The sequence below is a fragment of the Rhinopithecus bieti genome, unplaced genomic scaffold (genome assembly GCF_001698545.2).
Source record: "Rhinopithecus bieti isolate Rb0 unplaced genomic scaffold, ASM169854v2 scaffold_22040, whole genome shotgun sequence".
NCBI lineage: Eukaryota > Metazoa > Chordata > Mammalia > Primates > Cercopithecidae > Rhinopithecus > Rhinopithecus bieti.
Window position 1 is genome coordinate 1026913 of NW_016811527.1, and position 22610 is coordinate 1049522.

Sequence of the window (22610 nt, forward strand, 5' to 3'; positions counted from 1 at the left end):
GATGACTCTGGTATGAAATTAGAAATCAGAGAGAACATGGAAAATTTACAAATATGTGTAAGTTAAACAGCATTTCCTGAAAAAACAATCTATCAAAAAAGAAATAAAAAAATTTAAAGATACTTTGAGACAAATAAAATGGAAACAAATATTAGAGTTTATGAGAGCAGTTCTGAGATATAAATTTATAACAATGAATACCTGTATAAAATAACACATGCACAATCTAACACTACTTTTTCTCAAGGAATTAGAAAAGAAAGAACAAGTAAGCCTAAAGTTAGTAGACAAAAGGAAGTAATGAATAACAAAGCAGAAAAAAAATAAAATTGAGACTAGAGAAAAATGGAAAATATCAATGAAATTAAAAGTTGGATTTTCAAAAATACGTAAACAAGATTGGCAAACCTTTAGCCAGACTAAGAAAAAAAAAAGAGTAGAGACTGAATAAATAAAATCACAAATAAAAAGGAGATATTACAACTGATACCATAGAAATACAAAGGATCATAAGAGGCTACAATGGAAAAATTGTATACCTACAAATAAGGTAGCCTATAAGAAATGGATAAATTCCTGAAAACATTAATCTACTGAGACTGAATCCCAAAGAAATAGAAAATTTGCCCTGAGCCATAAGTAAGGAGACTGAATAAGTAACATCAAATATGTATAAAAGAAAATCCTAGGACCTAATGGCTAGCTGGTAAATTAAAACACACATGTACAGAAGAATTAACCAATCCTTTTCATACTCTTTCAAAAAGTTAAACACAGGATAATTCCAAACTCATTTTATTAGTCCAACATCACTGTGACTCCAAAGCCAGACAAAAACACTACAAGAAAATTCCAGGCTAACATTTCTGATGAGCATGGGTGGAAAAAATGTTCAACAAAATACTAGCAAACCAAATTCAAGAGCACATTAACAGAATCATTTGTCAAGATCAAATGAAATTTATCCATGGTATGCAAAGAAGATTTAATGTATGCAAATTAGTAAATATGATACTCCACAATGACAGAATAAACAACAAAAGTTACATAATCATTTCAATATATGCAGAAAATATTTGGATAAATTCAACATGCCGCGCCCGGCCAAATTCAACATGCTTTTATGGTAAAAACTCTCAACAACTTAGGTTTAGAAAGAGTGTACCTCAACACAATAAAGGCCATCTATGAGAAACACACAGCTAATATTATATTCAGTAGTGAAAAGTAGAAAGCTACTCCTCTAAGATGAGGAATGAGAGAAGGACGCCCAATCTTGCTACTTCTAGTTAACTTTGTACTGGAAGTTCTAGCCAGAGCAACTAAGGGAGAAATAAATATATAAAAGGCATCTACATCAGAAATGAAGAAGTAAAATTATCCCTATTTGTAGATGACATAATTTTATATGTAGAAACCCAAAAAGACTTCACAAACACCTGTTAGAACTTATAAGCAAATCCAGTCAATTTGCAGGATAACCAATATACAACACATAGTTGCATTTTATTAGCCAATAATGAACTATTCAATAATTAAGAAAACAATCCCATTTATAATATCATCAAAAGAATAAAATATGTAGGAATAAATACAGTCAATACAATGAACTAAAAATTATAAAATATTGATGAAAGAACAAAAAGTTTGTGTACAGCAAAATGGAAAGTCAACTTATGGAATAGGAAAAATATTTGCCAACCTTATACCTGATAAGGAGTTAATATCAAAAATATTTAAGGAACTCATACACCTCCATAGCCAAAAGCTAGATAACCCCATCATAAAATGAGCAATGAATGGATCCAAATAGACATTTTTCCATTTTCCAAAGAAGACATAGAAATGGCCAACAGGAAAATTCAAAGCACTCAATAAAACTAATTATCGAGAAAATGCAAATCAAAACCACAATGAGAAATAACCTCCTGCAGTAATCTTCCCTGAAATAGGTGAGGAAAACACTTTATGTGAGTCAATATCACCCAGGCTTAGCATTCATTACTTAGAGGGCTCCTTAAACTGCAGATTTCTGAACCCCTCCCCTTGTTTCTATGAATTAGTCTGTCTGGGTTGGTATCAGGAAATTTGAATTTTTAACAAGTTCCTAAGTTATTCTTTATTTTTAAAACAGAAATTTATTATTTTACAGTTCTGCATGTCAGAAATCTAAAATGGGTTGGCAGGACTGTGTTCCTTCTGGAGGCTCTTGAGGAGACTCTGTTGCCTTGCTTTTTTTTTCCGTAGAAGGCATAGTGACTGCTTGTATTCTTTTGTTCATTAATTACCCCATTTTCAAAACACGGTGTCTTCTAATATCTCTCTTCTCTCTCTCTCTCTCTCTCTCTCTCTCTCTCTCTCTCTCTCTCTCTCACACACACACACACACACACACACACACCCTCTCTCATGCCCTGTCTTTTTCACTGTCACCCCTGCTTCTGTCATCACATCTCCTCTGATTCTGACCCTCCTGCCTTTCTCTTGTAAGGATCATTGTGATTACACTAAGCCCACCAGGACAATCTTTTGAAGTCCTTAACTTTTGATGTGTACTGTAATGAATTCAGAGATTCTCAGAGTTAGGACATGGAAATAACACAGTTTTGAAACATTATATTATATTTGTAGGTACAGAGGTAAATTAGAAGCAAAACTAAAAAATTTTTTCCATTTAGCTCTGACTTTTAGTGAGACAAGCAACTACAAAACCTTGGCTAAGTCATAGACACATTTAAACATTTACTTCATTGTAGTAGAGGGATTGATCTAGTTATTTTTAAAATATCTAACAATTCTTCATGTTGTGATTATATAACTACAGGTTACCTCTGATTTTTTATGACATTCATAGGTAAAAATAGATGTTGAGTTTTAAAATACAGATAGTACAAAACTCAGAATTTAAAGCAAATCTCAGTATATATATATATATACATATATATAGTTTCTTTCACAAATAAATTGTATAATTAATCACACTATGTTTGCCTAAAAATATTATCCTTTTAGGGAAAAACATGGGATAAAATATATTTTAGATGATATCTAGCATATAATCAGGCATGTAGAGATCTCAGGATTCAAAAGGATGTATGAAATGAAATGCCATACATTGCATTTTTTATATAGATCCTTCGAATCTTATGTCAGAAAAGAGAGAAATGGCTTATCCAATATTTAAGCAGAGACAAATGGTATATGAAGAGGGCTTATCAGGGCAGTGGAGAATTGACGAAAATTGGTAGGGGGGTGAGTAAAACAAGTTTGAGACTTTGTAAATTTTTTCCTAGATGGTGGATTTCTAATCAAAATTCAAATGGAAAAAGGATTCCATCAAATAATCTAGTTCAACATTGGTAATACCATTCACAAGGAGAAACACAGTGACACTTTTCATTTAGTAAAATTTGTTTTACTAAATTTCTTAGGGGGATGAATCTACTAAACGACATTCAAGGCCGTTAGTTTAATCACGTCTGTTTATTAATGCAGGATATATGGTTTCAGTGTTTCTATTCAAATATATGTCAATGTGAACTTTGCTGTAACAGCAAACTGGTGTTTTCAGTATATTTTAAAATGTATTAATCACCACTAGAGGGCAGGGTTATTTCTCAATATTAGTTCCCTTATTTATGAAATTAACAAAATAATTACATCATACTTATATCTTTGTTAACTTTTCTGAAAGACAATTTCTATATGATGATATTTTGGGTTAATTTTATTCTAATGATTTTTAAGATGTCCTTTTAAAAAAATCTCATCCATTCTATTCTACTTCACGAATTATCTTAAGTACATTAAACATTTAAAAAATTCATAGTCAGTGGACAGATACCATTTTGAACTTAACTATGAAACCTTGTGCCTACTAAAACTACAAAAATTAAGTATACAGGAAAACAAAGGATACATAGTGAAATTACAATATATTAAATATTAAATGTATATTAAATGATATGTAACATATTACATATAAATAATACTGTTAACATATTATTTTAGATTCAGCATGGCATTATGTTTTTAAATTACTGGCCATTTTGTTGAACCCCAAGAATAAAAATGATAAGACGGTCTATTTTAGATATTATTCTCTTTTAGAAATCTTTTACTTCCCTTTGCAGAACTGAATTATGTGCTTTTGTACTTCCATCTGAGATTGTGAAACATTATGTTAGAATTACTCACATACTCTATGTCCTCTCTGGACTTGTGAACTCCTTAGGAATGGATTCAAGATGATGTCAACACTTTATCCCTGAATGCAGACTTCACCTGCCACTTTATAGTAGATAAACACTCAGTGGAAATATGTGGCTATACTGTAACAATGGTAGAAAGAAATGAAAATTTAATTATTTACTATGATAATACCTGTACTGTGTATTATTTTATCTTCTTCAATTTCACATCAAAATAATATTGATTTTAAAATGATATATGAGCTGGGTGGGGTGGCCCACGCCTGTAATCCCAGCACTTTGGGAGGCTGATGTGGGCAGATCACTTGAGGCCAGGAGTTTGAGACCAGCCTGGCCAGCATGGTGAAACCTCATCCCTACTAAAAACGCAAAGATTAGCTGGGCATAGTGGCACATGCCTGTAATCCCAGCCACCTGGGTGGCTGATGCAGGAGAATCACTTGAACCCAGGAGGTGGAGGTTGCAGTGAACTGATATCACACCACTACACTCCAGCCTGGATGACAGAGTGAGACTCCATCAATCAAAAAAAAAAAAAAAAAAAAAAAAAAGTATGGAGAAGAGTGAACCAACAACAACTTGATTATCAATTAAGGTTGATTCAGTAAGCAGTTCTTGAGGACCTAATGTGTTCCTTATATTATGCTCAGTGCTGGGAATAACAAAATGAATAAAAAGTTTATGCCTTTAAAGGACCAATGAATAGAAAAACAGATACAACTGATTATTCTAATCTTTGTAATAAAACATCTTGGCCAACTTATAATTGGTCTTCAGGTTGGCTAAGGTAGAAATGTCAAGAAATGCCAAATTTTGGGCAGAATATGGAGACAAGGGACCCCTATTACACTATTGGTGGAAATGTAAATTAGTAAAGCTATAATGGAAAACAGTACAGAGGGTCTCAGAAAACTAAAAATATAACTACCATATAATCTAACAATGTCACTACCGAGTATATATCAAAAAGAAATGATATCAGTTTATAAATACAGTCTTCAGAAACTAATACTTTTCCCCCACATATTTATGTTCATGTTCAGCTTTATACTGATTTATCAAAATTATGGACAATTAATATGAAGACACATTTGAAGCAATAGTCCTTAATGATTACTCCAAACAGGAAAGGAAGTAAAAATTAGTGGTGCTAAGCAGATTGGGGAAAAATATATCAGTGGATTAAGAATGGAAAACTTATTAAAGGAGTATTTTAGTAATGCACATGGAAAATAACAAAAGGACCAGGAAAGGTAAAATATTATCATTAGAGAGAGAATGAAACTTTCTCTTTCAATGTTAATCAGCTATCTGATTAAAAGAAGAAGGAAAAAGTGTTTATCATTGCTACCAGGATATTCCATAGAGTAAGAGCTACCTTTTGAGAGTGACTTAAATCTGTCTGTTCTCATTTATATAAGGACTTTATTTTGACTTTCCATTTTACCACATTGTTTACCACCAGCAAGAATTAAAACTGATGTATATCCTCAGGGACTTGCTATTTTATTTTATTTTATTTTATTTTATTTTATTTTATTTTATTTTTGAGGCGGAGTCTCGCTCTGCCGCCCAGGCTGGAGTGCAGTGGCCTGATCGCAGCTCACTGCAAGCTCCGCCTCCCGGGTTCACGACATTCTCCTGCCTCAGTCTCCCAAGTAGCTGGGACTACAGGCGCCCGCCATCTCGCCCGGCTAGTTTTTTGTATTTTTTAGTAGAGACGGGGTTTCGCCGTGTTAGCCAGCATGGTCTCGATCTGCTGACCTCGTGAGCCGCCCGTCTCGGCCTCCCAAAGTGCTGGGATTACAGGCTCGAGCCACCGCGCCCGGCGGGACTTGCTGTTTTAAAGTGTGGGTATTTTCTTTCTATCTATCTATCTATCTATCTATCTATCTATCTATCTATCTATCATCTATCTATCTATCTATCTATCTATCTATCTATCTATCTATCTATCTATGTTACATCATCTATATAACATATGTTTACTAATATATAATTAGTTATATGTATATGAGACAAACTTGATAAGACAGTTTCTTTACTTCTTATGCATTCTCCATTGTAAGAATGAAATGTTTACTCCTCTGAATTTAGTAACCCTTCTTATTGCTTGTGAACACTGAGAATGATTGACCATGTCCTTGAGTAACTTAACTAATACAGGAGGGTAAATATTTAGAGCAATATATAGGGATTTAGTCTGTGATCCCCATTCTTCTAAAGTAATATAAATATTTACAGTGTATTTATCCCACAGTGTCTGTCCTAGGAGTGAATATAATGAAACAACAAAAGTATTTTTTAAAATAGTTATCTTCAGACTTCACTCTACTTACATTTAAAGTTGTGACTTAAATAACACAATGTAGAAGGTATTATGGCTTCCTAGCATCTCAGAATGCAATAAAACATAATCAGTCTAAATATGGCCAACAATCCTGAACGAGAGATAAATACGAAATTAGGGCTATGAGTAATTTATACATAGTTTAAAGAAAAAAATGTATATGTTTTAAAAGCCCAAGTGGAAAAATAGAAAAGTGGTTAATTATAATTCTTCACTTTATTCCCCTAAGTGTAGAGAGTCAGCATAGTAAATTTAACATTTTGTATTAATACAATATGTCATATACTCTGCTAGTGTAGAAAATGCAAGTAAATTGACCTTAAATCATCCTGAAGATTTAAGGTCCATCTGAAGATTTAAAGAAAGAAGATTTAAGGTAAATCAATCTGAAGTATCAGATTAGCAGAAGAGTAAGATATTGTAGCATAGCCTCTGTTTTAAGGCTAAGAACATTATATAATTTTGGTTTCTGTCTGTTTTATTCACAGTACTGATTTGAAAAAAAAAATAAAAAGCTCCGATTTTGAATATAAGGAAACAGCATCTCAGAAACTAGCTAAGACATTGATATTACTCTCCTTGCTATGAACTTATCTGCTCTTGAAAATATTTCTGGTTCCCCTACTTGGCTGTGTTGATATCAGTTCTATTAGGTTAAAAAGAAAGCAAAACAAAACAACAACAGCATTAAAAAAAAAAAAAAAAAAAAAAAAAAAAAAAAAGGAAAAAAAAAAGGGAAAAAAAAAAAAAAAAAACCCCATAAAAGTTGCTTGCAGAAGTATGTGCTGTAGAGAGTTTTTCACCTTGCTTGGTCTGGTTCAAGGAGCAAAATGGGAATCCTATCCTACCAAATACCTTTCCAACTCACTCTTAGAGAAGCCTCTTCTGTGCATTAATCCACTATGTGCTCATCACTACTGTTGACCTTGAAGAGGTTAAAATATGCTATTCTAGGCCGGGCGCAGTGGCTCAAGCCTGTAATCCCAGTACTTTGGGAGGTCGAGGCAGGTGGATCACAACAAAGTCAGGAGATCGAGACCATCCCGGCTAACACAGTGAAACTCCGTATCTACTAAAAATACAAAAAATTAGTCGGGTGTGGTGGCAGGCGCCTGTAGTCCCAGCTACTCGGGAGGCTGAGGCAGGAGAATGGCGTGAACCTGGGAGGCGGAGCTTGTGGTGAGCCGATATCGTGCCACTGCACTCCAGCCTGGGCGACAGAGCAAGACTCTGTCTCAATAAAATAAAATAAAATAAAATAAAATAAAATAAAATACATAAAAATAAAAAATAAATATGCTATTCTGGCATATCAGCTATTTAAATTTAAAGTGGTTTAAAGAACAATATGTGCCAAAGATCACTTTGACCTCTGTGCTGTTTCTTAAAAGCAGAAGATAAAAATCCCTTGTGAAAGATGCCCTCCCTTTACCAGAAAGATGCAAAATCTTCGTATTCAAGGATGAGAAGTCAAAACTAAAAATTCTGTAAAGATCTTGTTAAAATAGCTCTTGTCTTTTAAGCCTCCTACATGATTTAGTTGCTTCTTCACAACTAACTATTCTTTGTCCAATTCAGTGTTTCAGTAACTGACCCTAACTTCTTCTTTGGGTCTTTACTTCCTTATGAGAACTTCCATGCCCTGTAAAATTTGTATTACACTTTTATCTTGTTAATCTATATAATGTCAATTTAATTCTCAGACCCAGCTGAAACCCTAAGGGGATGAAGGTGGAATTTTTTGTCCCTAGACCCTCTTTGCACCATATTATATTTGTTTATATAGCTACTTTCCCTACTGGACAGTAAATTCCTTGATGTAGGGAGTATATCTTAAATATATGTGTCCCTAATACCTTACACTATTTTTGACACCAAATTCTCCTAAAAAAAAAAAGTCTTTGACTATTTAAATAATTTTCACCAAGGTTTATATGTATTCATAACCCTATCCTGAATGTGTTAGAAAACATGGCTTAGTTAAGAACTTGCATTTACGTGAAAATTAACATTCAACGGAATAAATCTAATTCTCTCTTGTTTGACACTGAAGGCTATCTAAATAAAATTCCAAGCCATTCTATACTGTTGTAATTCAGGTTTTACATAGTCAATTATCACATAAAACAGTTTTGCACAATTAACTCTCATGGGATTTCAATTTTCAAAATGTTAACCAAAGATACCACTTTAGTTTGCCAGTGAAATGATCCACGGTGTAAAATGTGTGTGTGTGCATTTACGTGTGTGTGTGCATGTTCGGCCCAGACAGAATTATACTATCTTTAAATTAACAAAACAAAACGAAACAAACCAACAAACAAACAAACAAAAAAATCCAGCACATTTCTCTTCCAATAACAGAATAGGGAGAAAATGTTATAAAAGTTCACTTATTACAAAACTATTTATTTACTAGGAGGGAAAAAGGAAATACATCGAATAGACACATCTATTCTTTTAACCTTAGAGAAATGAGTTAGGGGCCAGGTATAGGGCACTGAAACTGCCTAAGCCAGGAAAGAGACTCTCATGTGATTTAGCATAATACACAAATATACCTAGCAGACATTGCTTTGTAAACAGTACTTACCTCTAAAATAAACTAGGAATCCCTGAAGAAATGGTTGATTTCAAGGCAACAGCAGGGAAATCTCAGATGAGCCTAAACATATTAAGCCAGAAAGTAGAAATTCGTTTATTTTTCAGATATAAAGAATATTGTTTTAAAGAATCATAGGTAGGTATCAAAAGGGCACAGCACCTAGCTTAAAGGGGATTACATTTCATTAAATCTGGAACAGTTTAGACATAAAAATAAATACAGAGTAATGAATTATGGCATAGAATAAAGCAAGAACGCATGAGTCTATACTTATGTGAAAAGGTAACAAATCGTTTGTAAGAAATGGAATATTGACCTAGTTTCAAAATATCTCCCCACTGACACTTACTAATTATAAGACTTAAAAAATTAGTAGAGAAGCCTATCAAACACCACTTTAACTTAGCATTAAAATGAATATTATCAAGTAATAGAACCAGTAGAATTTGTGCCTCCAGCAGATAGGAATGTTTGGGAACACAGCATCAGTCCTGTAGTATTCCTTACAAAGATGCCTAGTCTGAATGTAATACAAAAATTTAGGCAAATATAAATATAAAGACGTTTTGTATAATAACTGACCTGTAGTCTTCTAAAGCATTAAAGTCATGAAAGACAGTGTGAGGAGCTATTCCAGATCAAAAGAGGTTAACAAATAAATGCAACACTTATTTTAAACTGGATCTTTTGGTATAAGGAATATTTGATAGGATGGAGGGTAGTTGGCAAAATTGAATGGGGTTTGAGGATTAGATATGGCAATATATTTTTCTATTAATAATTTTCTGTTTCTGTATATGTGGTCACTCTCAGTCTAGTGGCAGAAAGGAATAATGACTTCATAATGCTCATAAATTCTGTGGGTTAAGAACGTGAAAAGGACTTGGTGGAAATAATCTGATTCTGTTCCATGATATTGGGGGCTTCAGCTGAAAAAAACTTGCTGGCTGAAAGCAGGAATCCTCTGCAGGCTTGTGAAGTACAGGTCTAGTGGTTGAACTTGGACCTCAATAATGGACCTAAAGTATTTAGGCTGTTGGCTTAGAATCCAGAACTCACTTAAGAATCTCCACATTGTTTCATGGGCTTCCTCACAGTATGGTGACTGCATCCCAATAGCGAGTGTATTAGGAGAATCAGCTAAGGTTCTATGACTATTTATGCCTTAGCTTCATAAGTCGCAGACCCTTCCCAGATTCAAGAACAGGAAATAAAAACCTTCCCACCTTTCCTTTTCCAGGTCAAAACCACACATTTGATAGGAGGAGGATGAAACTCACTTTGTAATAAGAACATGCAAGACAGAAGAGAGATTGAGTTGCAGTTGTTTTTAGAAAACAAAATCTGTAAATCAAATACTGCCTGTTGTCACTTATTAAGTAGGAGTTAAAAAAATGTGTGTACACGGCCGGGCGCAGTGGCTCACGCCTGTAATCCCAGCACTTTGGGAGGCTGAGGAGAGCGGATCACAAGGTCAGGAGATCGAGACCATCCTGGCTAACACGGTGACATCCCATCTCTACTAAAAATACAAAAAAAATTAGCCGAGCGTGGTGGCGGGCACCTGTAGTTCCAGCTACTGGGGAGGTTGAGGCAGGAGAATGGCGTGAACCTGGGAGGTGGAGCTTGCAGTGAGACGAGATTGTGCCACTGCACTCCAGCCTAGGCGACAGAGTGAGACTCCCTCTCAAGAAAAAAAAAAAAAAAAAAAAAAAAAAAAAAAACCTGGGTGTACATGCACATAGAGATGAAACAATAGATAATGGGGACTGCAAAAGGGAGGAAGGAGATGCGGGGAGGGGAAGTGTTAAAAAACTACTTATTGGGCACAATAATTACTATTTGAGTGATGGGTTCAATAGAAGTCCACACTCCAAAATTAGCCAATATACCTATGTAACAAACTTGCACATGTGCTCTCTGAATCTAAAATAATTTTTAAAAACAAAATAAAATAAAATTTGTGTCATTTGTAATTATAATTATTTTGAGAGTGGCGCTGTGGTTTTGTTAGATAGTGACCTCATAAGTAGGAAGTCCATACTTAAATATTCATGGTCAATGAGGCATTTTGTTGACCATTTACCCACACATAGTTCAGAAAAAAGTAGAAATGTCTTTGTTCTTACATACTTTTGTAAGTTTTAATTGTTTTAAAACAAAAGTACAACAAATAAATAGCTAAAATTATAAATGGAGGTTATCAGGAGGACGTGATTTACATTACTTTGCAAAATGGAAATCAAGAAAGTCAGCTAAGAATACACCTGCATGTCTGTTAAGCTATAACCTGAGGCTGTGAATTTAAGGCTTTAGCTAAATATGAACATTTGCATCAGATGCTCAAAGGTAATCAGCCATAGACATATCCTGTTTCTTACTTCACCTTCACCAGGGTATTCAAAAATTCATGGAAGAATTTTTGGTTTTCACAGTAAGTGGGAGGCACTGTTGGAATTTAGTGGGAACTGTAATGGCAAATATCCCGTTCCTGGTATATGAAGAACTGTGTATCCAACATGATGCTACTAACACTTCCTTCAAAACAAACTGCTGGTATGCATAAGTGAATTAAGTAGGAGAGTTACATAAATATATTGTAAACAAGTAGAAAAATATTCCATAGAACAGTAGAAATAAAATATGACATTGTTTTATATGATGTGAGATAATATATTAATAATGGAAATATAATTACAATTGATAATTGGGTTATTTATTCTCAAAATATAGAGTTTGGTATCACAGATATTTTTGTTGCCACAATGATATTAGTTGCTTAAGACACTAAAGACACAGGTTTTATGGATAGATCTTGTCCATATTACGTACCAGTTAGTAACCTTGAACAAATTACTTACATTCTTCAAGCTGTCTTTTTATTTTTCCTCAAAACAGAACTAATAGTCTAGAGTATTCTTTGGAGATAATGGACCTAAAGTATTTAGCACAATAAAATCTTAATATTTAATGGAGGCCAGTCCTTGTGGCTCATGTCCAAAATCCCAACACTTTGAGAGGCTGAGGCAGACAGATTGCTTGAGCCCAGGAGTTCAAAATCAGCCTGGGCAACATGATGAAATCCTGTCACTACAAAAAATACAAAAATTAATCAGATGTGGTGGCACACCCTGTGGTAGCACACTCTGTAGTACCAGCTACTTGGGAGACTGAGGCAGGAGAATCGCATAAACCAGAGAGGTTGAGGCTGCAGTGAGCCGTGATCACACCACTGCAGTTCAGCCTGGGCAACCCAGTGAGACCCCATCTCAAAAACAACAACAACAATAACAACAGCAATAACAGAAAACAATTTTGTACATAGCAAATGTTAATAATGGTAGTATTGCTAGGGTTGGTGGTAACAATGATTGTAGGAATAGTATATAGAAGACTTTCTAAGTTTCATCCACCAAGGGGAATTTCACTGTTATTGTCTAAACATTTCAGAGTATTCCCAATGGGGGAAATTCAGGAGTAGGATTTCAGCTTCTACTTCCAGTAGAAACTCACCTATATTGCCAATTACACTTTGAAAGAACTCATGTAAAGAAAGAAAATCATTTTTATCTATTCACAGAGAGCAAACTGAAGTTTTAAATTTAATGTAAATGCAGGAATGATTGAAGAAAATATTTTTCAGGTTAAAAAGAGAGAATTGAAGAATCATACATCAAATCTATCTTCTTAGGTATAATGTTTATGTTACCTTAAATTCCCATGTGAGGCCGGGCACAGTGGCTCAAGCCTGTAATCCCAGAACTTTGGGAGGCAGAGGTGGGTAGATCACGAGGTCAGGAGATCGAGACCATCCTGGCTAACACAATGAAACTCTGTCTCAACTAAAAATGCAAAAAAATTAAATTAGCCGGGCTTGGTGGTGGGCACCTGTAGTCCCAGCTACTCAGGAGGCTGAGGCAGGAGAATGGTGTGAACCCAGGAGGCAGAGCTTGCAGTGAGCCGAGATTGCACCACTGCACTCTAGCCTGGGCGACAGAGCAAGACTCCATATCAAAAAAAAAAAAAAAAAAAAAAAAAAACCCAAGTGAAAAGGAAATTATAATTGGCATCAGAATATACTTTTTATCCTCCAGGGCTGTCCAATGGAAATATAATGAGAGCCATATAGTTAATTTTAATTTTTAATAGTATTTTGGCATAAAAAGTAAGAGTTAAAAAGATGAGCTAATTTTACACATTTGTTTAACCCCCAACATAAGCAAAATAGTATTTCAAAAATCGTAACCAGAGTATTAAATTATTCGAATTTTTGAAATAGTCTTTCTTTTGGAATTCTTTAAAAATGGAATGTATATTTACACTGTAGCTATGTCTCAGTTGGACTAACCGCATTCAAAAGTGCTCATAGCCACATAGTATGTGTGGCTGCTATAATTGGACAGAGACGCGTGCAAGCATATATAAATGAAAGTATCATTATGTATATTATATATATATAAATAACATAATATAGAAGATATTAATATATATAACATATAATACGTATATAATAATGGCACATATATCATTAGTATATAATCATATATGACGAAATATACATATAATATATAATGTATAATAACATATACAGTAAATCAGTAAAAGAAAGATGGCATTAATATATAGTGTATTTCTGTTACCCACATATTTGGGGAATATATTGTATCAAATAAACTTTTTTGAGCCAGTCATTTGACTACATATGAATAAAACAATTTTTTTTTCAGTCTTTGAACACTTGGAATTGTATATCTCTAAAAATTTGAAAAAAAATATTATTTTATCAGTGCCTAGTGGTTTTCATCTCCATTAGCCTTAATAGTCTCCCAAGTATTGTGTGTTTCTCTGTGTGTGTGTGTGTGTGTGTGTGTGTGTGACCACTCTGGATTCTATATAATCTTCCTCTCTGTATGACTAACACATTATTTTTACTTCCAACTTTAAAACCAAATGAAATTTAGTACTTCAATTTTTCTCTGTGGCTTCTAACAGATTTCCTCTGTTATGAACCAGTGGAGAATAACGACAGGCAGTAGAATTTCTCTGTGTCCTAAACCATCCTCACTTATTCTGCTTACTGCATCAGAGATTCCCTAACTGAAGTCTTACATGTTCCCTAGAAATTTAACAGTAAACAGAGCAATACTCAATGTACTCCACCCGTCAATTCATGTACACACACCTAGTTACTCAATCCAGGCTCATGGTGGGGGTAATGAAGTGTTTCTTTTGCATCCCAGAAATAGACACACATTTATTTCAGAGCAATGAAACAGACACTTCTGCCAAAAGAGCAGTTTGTTTCTAAGACTTTTCTTGACTGGTGTCAATGTTGTTACTGCTTTTCCCCTCTCTTAGCTTGTGACTATCCCCAATTTTGAAAATATGTGGTCCCTCTAAATGCTATATTTAAAAAAAAAAGAAGTCCTTATTATGTGACTCAAAATAATAGAAATCCACATTTTTACTTAACATTATGTGCCCTAGAAATTTCCTGATTACCCTTTTTCTAGTTAGATTTAGCTAGGACTAGATAGTACCTTTGATTATCAATTGGAAAATAAGACGAAGTCTACTTTTCTTGATGCATTTAAACCAAGAGAACATAAAAAATTCAGACATGAAACAGAATTTTGGTATAAAAATTAGTGTTGGAAGATTGATTTCTATAGTTGATAGAACACGTGAAGCAAATCAATATATCTGAGTGTCCTGTTTTCATGAAAAATAAATCTATTGCTCATTGGGATAAGTAATCTTAAGTAAACAATTGTATTCTGCTCTTTAGAAAGCTGTCTTTCTCCTTGTAGTCCACTTATTAAAAGGAATAAAAACAGTTAAATATTATTTTTTTCAAATATACATTATTCTCGATGCCTGCCTCAGTTTTCATCTTGTATTCTTTCTATTTGTAAAGTTTGTGCTGGTACTCCAGGCAAGCAGAACGACATAGTCATCTAAAATTTTTTCCTGTAGCTACTTGTATTCAAGCACCTAGAAAGGGAAAAACTATGGGACAAGTGGTTGCTACCATGAAACAGTTTTGTAAAAATAAGCATTAAAATGAGTTGGTTCATTGCTTATAAAGTGTAGTGAAAAAATCATGGGGAGAAATGATATGCTCAGGTGAAAAATCCATACCTACTCAAGTTCAAGGGATTAGAAAACCTCTATGAATTTTATAAGAAACTGTCATTTCTTATGGCTTCGTGGTTGAGAATTCATAAAACGAAACCCAAAGTCTATTCCTGCAAGTAGCTAAATTATAATGCAAATCAAATTCTCCTGTTCATAGGATTCCTTAAGTTAGATATAAGGGATTGATAGGGAAGGACTTAATTTCCAAGAATTGGGATGAGAACATAGAGGCGTATTTCCATGAAGCTGGGAACCTTAAATTGCAACATTCCGTTGCACCATATTTGACAGTGGGAGTAGCCTTTTTCCCTCTCTCAGGAAGTTAGGCTTCCCTTGCTCGAAGAACTTGAAATGCCTATTTGTAAGGGACTGTTTATCCTCCTCAGGAGAATCATAGCCTCTAAACCTATAGCTAGACTTATGTACCAATTGGACCCAGAGGATGAATTACAAAGTATGAACAATTGGTACTTTAATACACACCAAAGTAATTATATTATTTTTTCAATTTCTGTAGACAGAAGCCTGGGGGACAATATGTGGAAATGGGTCCTAAGGATATTGGGTTCAGTTGGAAAAATAACAATATTTGATTAGGTTGAATTTATTGACCTGAGAATCTCATTTGCATCTATTAGCTCAAATAGCAAGGAGAGGTTCCAAAGTTTACTGTTGACTGGCGTATGGACCCAAATGAAGTCTGCATAGGGAAAGTGAAATGCCAGAACTTTCTGGGTGCACAATAGAGGAAGTTGTCCAAAGATTTAGGGAAATTTAAATGAAAGACTGGATTTATTGTGTAAAAGTTGCCTGCTATCCTCTCAATATATTCTCTTGAAGAGTCTATTAGAGAAGATACTCCTCCTTCATAAAAGTCATCAGAACATTCATGAAGGGAGGTTTGAAGATTTGTGTTAAAGCTCTTTATTCTTGAAGAACATTGCTATATTTGTTCCCTGTGACCTAGAAATGAAAATGAGTAATACCACCATTGTGGGAAAGGTCCCTTTCTGCAATAGAGATGATGAGATCTCAAGGTGGCTACAGCCAAGTGAGGACTTCAAATTGTCAAAGACACATAGGTGCTGTTAATGGACACATAGTTGCAGTAATCTGAAAAGTTTTATCTGAAGACATATTTGGCATTGACTATTGGGTCATGTTGCCCTACATGGATGGCCTATTAAAGATATTTCTGATGTGTGTTAGTTGAATAGCTCTAGGCCTGGTGAGCAGAAGTCTGATTTGAATTATCATGATAGGTTTGGTTCCTCAACCAGTTTCCTGATTATGTCATTTCATTGGCCCAGAGCACTTTGAATGAAAGGGTGGTTTGTTCCCTTAGAGGATGGATAATGCTACAAAGCCAAAATATTTTATCCTTCCTCCTGACTTTACTGATGTGACCTCTGAAGACTTTCCCAGAGTCCTTGCATTGGAGTAGGGAAATTGTCAGAATTTAGGATAATTACAAACACAGGATCTGCCCTGATATTAATTCCTAAAGATCAAAAATTTCACTGTGGTTTACCAGTCACAGTAAGAACTTATGGAGGTCAATCATCAGGGGAGTTTTGGCTTAAATCTATATGAAATGAGTCTACAGCACTATTACATTGCCTTCTACCTTTCAGCCTGCACTGTGGGTTCTCATGTAGTTTCCTATTTTCATTTGACTGACGAAAAAAATGTTCACCCCCAGTTTATAGATAAAAATGTGTGCTATGCAAAAATAGATGTTGGCAGCCTTGTGGTACAACTGCATGATAGCCATGAAGGGTAATGATGATGGCGAATCCCTCCCATAGGCAGAACTCCAAGAAATGTGCTTGGTTGATTATTTTGTCTTGAATATATCTTTGGGAGAGTTATGGATCCCCAGATATACTTGCAAGCAGTGGCTAACGTCTTTGCTAATTGTTCAAAGATTGAATGAAGGGTAATTGACAATGGATGACAAGGACGACTAGAGAATATACATATGCATATGTAAATAGAGCTCTCTGAATGGTTACAGAGTATGAAGATGTTTGTGCCCCACGTGAATGCTCACCAAACAGTAATCTCTTACCAGAAGATAATTTTAACAAGTATGTGAACAAGGAAACCCAGTGTGTGGATGCCAGGCTAGCTTCTTTCTCCAGCCAACCCAGTAATTTCCCAATGAATGACTGAATAAAGTGCTCATGCCAGTTGAGACGGAGCTTAAGTATGGCTCAACACCATGGTCTTCTATTTTCTAAAGCTTATCTCACTATAACTGTTGCCAAGTGGCCAACTTGCCAAAAGTAGAAACCGACATTGAGATCTCATTACAGCTCCATTCCCTAAAAGAGAATAGTAAGGCACCATATGTCATGTTCATTGCCTTGGACCATTTCTATCATGGAAGGAGCAACAGCTTTTTTTCTCACTGAGACAGACACTTAGTATCTGGATCTGCCTTTCTTGTCCATGATGCTTTTGCCAAAATCTATGAACGTTCACAGTTCCTCACTCATGGTAATCAAACAGCGCTTCAAAGCAAGTGAAAGGAAGAAATTTGCTTATATTTATGGAATTCACTTATCTTATCATTTTGTTCATCACCTTGAAATAGCTTTGCTGACACAACAGTAAAATGTCCTACTGAAGTCTGTGTTGGGACACTGTGGTAATGCTGTTCAGGCTAAACTGTAAACTTTAAATCAGTGAGTACTCTATGGTAATGTTGTTACCATGGCCAGAATTCACAAGTCCAAAAATTGAAAGGTGAACAATGAAGTGTCCTTTCTTACTCACCCTTGTGATCCACTAGCAAAGGTTTGCTTCCCATCCCTGCAACTGTAGATTCTGATGGTCTTGTTATTCCTGTTTCTAAAGGAAAAGGATTCTTCCAGAAGATAAACCAATAGTTTCATTAAGCTTACAGTTGAAATTTCATGTAGATGTTTTGTGCCCTAATGCTAGTGAACCATCAGGGAAAAAAATAACCTCAGGGCCAGGTAATTTATTGTGACTCTCAGGAGGTATTGCGGTGCTGCTGCACAATATGGGTGAGAATGGTCAAGTCTGAAATGAAGGCGATCTCATGAAATGCCTCTTAGAGCTCTTATGCTTGCTGATTAGAGTCAACAGACAGCTAATCTGATCGGACAGACTGCTAATGACCCAGACCATTTAGAAATGAAGTTTTGTGTCCCCAAAACACCATACAGGAAATCATGACTATCCAAAGGAATATGGAATGACTAGTGGAAGAACTTTGGCCATGATCAGTTACAGAAATATGCACTGCAATAAATATAAACATTTCTTTTTCACTTTGATATTGTGTGTGTATACATGCATGAACGTGTTTTCCTCTCCTATTCCCCCGCCATATAACATTGTATGTGTTAATAGTTGGTTTTCTTATAATTTCATTGTTTAAGCTTTAATATACAAAACAATATGACTAATTTAAAAGAATAACTTATTTTTGAAAAGCAGCAACCTCTTTTGGGGAGCATGGTTGGCATGTTTTCAGTTGTTCGAGGAGTCATTTCAGCATATTGGGCAAAAGTATGGTTTGTTCTTATCTTTATTTAGAAGTTGTTTGCTTAAAGAAAACTGTGTGGGTGAAATTTTGCCAAAAAGTAGATTTTAGTGAATTTGTAATTTATCAGGTCAACTAAGCTAGGACTACGTTTTCGCTAGTTGTCTTCATTGTGTAGTTTTCTGTTAGTATTGTTACAAGACAATTTATATGCTTTTCAAAAGGCATAAGAGAATCACCAGCTGTACACTTTTATACTCTGAAACCTGTGCATGGTACCACAATAGCTTTAGAATGCCATTGTTACTGATCTAGAGCTCACCTTGCTGCTTGTAGCATCTGGACCTTTAGCTCCTGCAAATCTTCTTCAAAGTCTCTGAGTCCTAAGCCAAGTGCACATATAGCTCTGTGGTGAAAGGCAGCAGCTTTCTGAACAAGTCTCCAACAGCTTCAGAGTAAGAGGTGGGACAAGACAGATATTTCATCCTTTTGGGTTCCAATTTGCTACTAATCTTTTTCATATCCAGATTTTAATTTTAATTACTGTGTGGCCAAGCTATAATGACTTTAGATTCAACACTAGACACAGGAGCATTAGTCAGCCAAACAGTCAGAGCAACTCCCATGCTTGCTTGAAGTTTAACCTCTGTAAATCAATTATTCTATACCCTTCATCTTGTTTCTTCTTTTCTTTGTGCCATGACTGTTACAAATGCTACATAGAAAGACAGTGAAAGTTGCAGCCTTGAGCTTCAGAAATCTGATTTGTGAAACATTCATTTAAACATACTGCAAGTTTAAAAATGACCAAGATAACTATAGACCTGCTTGGAAGATATTCCTGCCCCTTGAGAAAAAGTAAGAGGAAAAAATGAAATCAGAGTTAGCTGATCATAGCCTATATTTAAAACTAATAATGAAAAAAGGAGGAAAAGTTTAAAAACCAAATTTTCACAGCGGAACTGGCTAAATTTTGACTGTAACTACTTTCTGAATGATAGTGTATTTCCATCTTCATTTTTTTCTTTGACAGTCTATTATGATTCACTTGGTTTTAGATCATAGGAAACAAAATTTTGAATCATAATCCCCATGTAATATGTATCTGGAGACTAATACTTCCAAGTGTCTGTTCTACTTTGCAAAGTGACACTCAGGTAACAGAGACTGAATAGCTTGGCCAGGCTTGTTTAGATCAACTTATTGAAAAAAAAGTCCCACAATGCATTCCCAGTGCCGTAACCACCTTGTTGATATAGATCTCACTGATTTTGTTCTGGTAGCTCCTCTAAGTGTTTAGAGACACTGAAATTACCTTTATCTTTCCCAACTGATATTGACATTTCAGATCTCATTTCAGGAGTAAGCCTGACAACTATGTGGCTATATCTGTGGATTTAAAAAAAAAATTCTTTATCTCTCTACTTTTCTTTCTCCTTTTACTGTACACTTTTAATAACACTAAGGAAGAGTTCGTTTGCTTCTTTCCATTTCTTTTTTTAATTATTCGAAATTTTACACCCTGACACAAAATTTGTACCATCATTTGAACTCAATGCATTCATGCATAATCTGACAAAATTTAAGCAAACAGAAAACAAAACAAAACCACTAGAAATAATTCAATTTTAAAATCTCTGCACAGATTTCTTTCTACCAAAATATTACAATTAAAGATATTACATTTTACAATATTTACAATATTACATTTAAAGATATCAATGTGACCTTGGACTCATTAAGTTTGCAGTAAGATGTCTGTTTTGTGATACAAGTAGTTTTACATCATTTTCAAATTAGATATGTTTTTCTCTTTACAAATAGGGTTTGTTTTTCCTTAAAATGTAACCCCTGTGATCTATACTAAATGTTTTGACAGTAAGTTGTGACATCATTTTATCTTCCTTTCTTTTAGACCAAAAGCACAGTGATGCCTTTATTTTTACTCACATTTGATGACATCGACAGTGGGAAACAGCAATTCCACTGTCCAACACTAGGAAATGCTTTGACTGCTTCACCACTCCAGCCAATACTTAGAGAGATGTGGCCTATTCCTACTTGTTTTGGGGGCTTTAGAATCTGACTCCTTACATTCCTGAGATTAAAAGACATCTTGTGCTATTTTATGTTCTGAGAAGGATTGATTACCCCAAAGACAGATCTACAGGTATGTATGGGTTAGTGAAAGGCTGACAAACAGCATAAGGCATAATTACCTTTATAGTTAGGAGTCTGATATGCTGCCAGCAGAAACTTTTCAATTCACACTTCCGTTTCCTTTTTACCTTGATGCTTGGGTATGGTGCAGGTAAAATGAGGGTAATACTGTAAATGAAAGTCTTTTCTAAGAAAAGGAAAGCTTATTGATGAACTGCTTCAATCATATCTTCTGGTAGATAAGAAAACTGAGGCTAATGGAAGTGAAGTGATGGATAAAATCATAAAAGAAATAAATGACAGCTAAAAATCTCAAATGGAAAGGAAAAGCTACAAGGAGTCTGGACATTCTCAGGACCGTTATTTGAAAGACTGCATGAAGCAGAACTCATGTGAGGTGTGCCTAGTTACAGACTTACAAAGACTCACTCCCTTTCCCTTCAATGACACTGGTGATCTTGAAAGAGCTTCCACTCACACAGGTCCATAGCTTCTTTCCCCCTCTGACCTGACACTGGGACATAATGAGAAAGGATTGGTTTCTTCACTAAAATTCTGAGAATGAATTCTGAATTCTGAATGAATGTCTGAGGGTAGCATAATCTGGCAGTCCTATGAGCTCAGGTACTATCTGGAATGGGAGACTGCTGTCATTTCATGCTTTGACCGATATAAACAAGTCCCTAATTAGCTTCACACAATTGCTCTTTCATTTATCCTCAGTTCTCTTTAGCGTTTCATATGATTCCCTAAAAATCACTGTGTTATACAAAATCACACAATAAAAACAATAAGGTATATGGGGAAAGATGGAATCAAGAGCTTGCCTTAGTCAGTTTGGGCCAACATAAGGAATTATCATAGACGGGTGGCTTAAACAACAAATATTTCTTTCTTACAGTTCTGGAGGTTAAAAGTCTGAGATCAGGGTGCCAGAAGTGTTGGCTTCTTGGCGAGGGGTCTTTTCCTGGTTTACAGATAGTTTTCTTCTTGCTGTGTCCACACAGGGTAGAAAGAGAGTAAGTTAACTCTCTGATTCTAATTCCCTTCATGAAAGCTCACAATGTAATTACCTCTCAGAGGCCCAACCTCCAAATAACATCAGGTTAGGTACTAGATTTCGACATACAAATGGGGGGAGGGGCACAAACATTTGGTTTATAACAGAACACAATAGTCAAACTAGTGTAACAAATAAATAGAAGATAACAACCCAATAGAAATGGTAGCAATAATTGGGGCATGGTGACTCATGTCTGTAATCCCAGTACTTTGGGAAGCCGACGTGGGTGGATCACCTGAGGTGGATCACCTGAGGTCAGGAGTTTGAGACCAACCTGGCCAACATGGTGGAACCACCTCTCTACTAAAAGTGCAAAAATTAGTCAGACATGGTGGTGCGTGCCTGTGTTCCCAGCTACTGGAGAAGCTGAAAGGGGAGAATCGTTTGAACCCAGGAGGCGGAGACAACAGTGAGCTGAGATCATGCCACTGCACTTCAGCCTAGGTAACAAGAGGGAGGAGACTCTATCTCAAAAAAAAAAAAAGAAAGAAAGAAAGAAAGAAAGAAAGAAAGAAAGAAAGAAAGAAAGAAAGAAAGAAAGAAAGAAAGAAAGAAAGAGGGAGGGA

The 22610-nt window shown here is 35.2% G+C and overlaps 2 long non-coding RNA genes across 2 annotated transcripts; both read right to left on the reverse strand.

Moving 5' to 3' along the window:
• Positions 1-4216: 4216 nt before the first annotated feature.
• On the reverse strand, positions 4217-12914 carry LOC108543490 (uncharacterized). Its single transcript, XR_001889585.1, has 4 exons — positions 12876-12914; positions 9155-9226; positions 6551-6652; positions 4217-4331 (listed from the first exon to the last, which is right to left on the reverse strand). It is a non-coding gene; the product is annotated as an uncharacterized LOC108543490 (long non-coding RNA).
• Positions 12915-19151: 6237 nt separating this feature from the next.
• On the reverse strand, positions 19152-21475 carry LOC108543489 (uncharacterized). The gene is made up of 3 exons (XR_001889584.1): positions 21401-21475; positions 21041-21149; positions 19152-19269 (listed from the first exon to the last, which is right to left on the reverse strand). It is a non-coding gene; the product is annotated as an uncharacterized LOC108543489 (long non-coding RNA).
• Positions 21476-22610: the final 1135 nt, after the last annotated feature.